Below are 2,636 nucleotides of genomic sequence, written 5' to 3'. Positions count from 1 at the left end.
GCTCTTATATTCAAAATGGTGCTAGAGATTGCATTATTATCTTGACAAACCAGGGATAGAGAACTACAATAGATCTAGCAAGTAACACTTTTTAGAATTTATATGATTAACTATTGTCAGATTAAGTTATCCTAAAATAATCTGGAGGCATACCATCAGTCAGTGTATGAAAAGGCTACTTTCCTAGTTAATGCCTTCATACACCTCCATAATAACAACAACAACAACAAAACCCCAAACCAAAACGAAAACAAAACAAAAAACCAAAACCAAAACCAAACCAAAAAAACCCCCAAAACAAACACACACACACACACACACACACACACACACACCAACAAACAAATAAACACCAGGTGGTGATAGTGAGCAAGACAGGCAGGCTGAGGTATCAGTCATTCTCTGAATCAGCCTGACCTACTGAGCAGGCTTGTGCAACTTGCTACCTCTCTTTTCTTGTGAGTGGGTCTTCCCTAGAAGACATTCCCCTTTCAGTCATAGCTTTCTCTTTGAAGTGCATCTCAACCTTTCAAGGCAAAGGGAAAAAAAAAAAAAACCTGGCTGCCACTTCACTTACTTACCCACCACCACTGTGGCTAAGAGCATCTTAAAGCATCTATCTGGTCCTGAGTATTTTTCTTTCTCACTTAAACTATCATATTTTTTTTTGCGGGGCAATTGGCATTAAGTGACTTGCCCAGGGTCATAGAGCTAGTAAGTGTCAAGTGTCTGAGGCCATATTTGAACTCAGGTCCTCCTGAATCCAGGGCTGGTGCTTTTTGCACTGCACCACCTAGCTGCCCCAACTATCATCTTTCTTAATGATTTGTTCCTTGTTATCAAAACCAGCACTAATCTGAATTTAATAGAAATAAACACCAAAATTTTAAATTTCAACCCCTTTTCCCCTCATTTTTTGTTCCTAAAATCTTTTTTTTTTTAACAAATCCAGGCAACTGATATTGATGTTAGCTATCTTTTTTAAAGGAACCCCCCACACCCAAAGGACAACTCAAAGGATACTGTTAGGGTTGGAAATCATTCCAACCCTCAGCCACTTAGACTACATCCAGGAGAAGAAAAGAGACAAAATTGCTATGGCTAACCCACTGTGTATGAGAACAGTTGAAGGCATAGAATAAATGAGAAGAGATAAATGGGGGGAGGGCCTCTCCAATGGCAGTATCACCAACAGGTATAATACACTCTTAGGTTTGATTAGTCCTATGATATTCTAAGCCCTCTATCACAAAATCTTTATCCTTTGACAGACCTCCTAACACAGCCAGAATGAAATGTGGATGTTGATGTTAGCTCAAACCCTTGACTTTTGACTTTTCTGACAATGGCAACCCCTCTATTCACACACAGCCTGTACTACTTCTCTTCTTGATTCTTCTTCCACAAGTCTGTTCTGCCTCAAGTTCAGTACTAAATTCTGAGGAAATTAGGGAGAAGACACATGGAGATAGCTATTTGAGCTCATAATCATCTATTTCTTCCATTTTTTTTTGTCTCGGAATCTTGTTGATACCTACAAAAGGTACAATAATCAAAGCAGATTTAAGACTTTTCATCCAGATCTTTCCTCTGACCTTATTACATTCCATATTGTTTCATTATTTGGTTCCATATCTTATCTTCTTCCACTCAATTGTAAACTCCTTGAAGGGAGAAACTAGTATGTTTTACAAACTTTGCATCATTGCATCATCAATACCAGGGTAGAGTTACACAAATATAATTAATCCACAACCTTGGGTAAAAATTCAACTTGCTATTAGACAATCATGGGGACTATGTTTCATAATCTAGGAATATTTCAAGCAGTAGTATGTGGGTGTAGTAGAAAGACCTGTGAAATTGAATCAGAAAGCCTGGATTTGAGTCTGAGTTCTGAAACCCTTGTGACCTTGGGCAAGTTACTTGATAGTACAAATTTAGATAACATTTTTAATTTTGAAAAGATTTTTATAGGTATAGTTTCACTTGATTTTCATAGCAACCCCATGAGGTAGATGCAATTTTTATAAACAGAGGCTATGTTTACAAATAAAGACTGAGGTACCTAGAGATTATAATGTGACCTGGATCCTACAGTTACTAAGTATCAGAGGAAGAATTCAAACTCAGATATGACTAAATATAATGCCCTCTCCATAATGCTGCAATGTCTGAATCTCAGTTTCCTTCTTTGTAATAAAGGGAAGAGAATGTCTACCCTGCCTACTTCACAGGGTCAAAAGGGAAAACAGTTAGTAACTGTTACACAGATTTGAAACCTACTTTTCTTTACTTCATGTATAAATAGGATGAGAAAAAGTTAGGCATTGAAAGCCAAATAGTTCGAGGCTAACTCCAGCAGATGTCAGTCATTTATCTTTCAGGTACTATTTCAGATTTATGATTCTGAATCCTGCTCTGGATTGCCTGAATATGTAGAACATATCTAGTAAGAAAGAGAAATACTATAAAGCACCAGACCTGGAGTCAGGAGTACCTGAGTTCAAATCTGGCCTCAGACATTTGACACTTACTAGCTATGTGACCCTGGGCAAGTCACTTAACCCTCATTGCCCCACAAAAAAAGAAAGAGAAATACTGATTTCTGCATTCAAAGAGACCTCTGGAGCCAC

This window comes from Dromiciops gliroides, chromosome 3 (genome assembly GCF_019393635.1).
Source record: "Dromiciops gliroides isolate mDroGli1 chromosome 3, mDroGli1.pri, whole genome shotgun sequence".
Lineage (NCBI taxonomy): Eukaryota > Metazoa > Chordata > Mammalia > Microbiotheria > Microbiotheriidae > Dromiciops > Dromiciops gliroides.
This window is presented reverse-complemented; position numbering follows the sequence as displayed.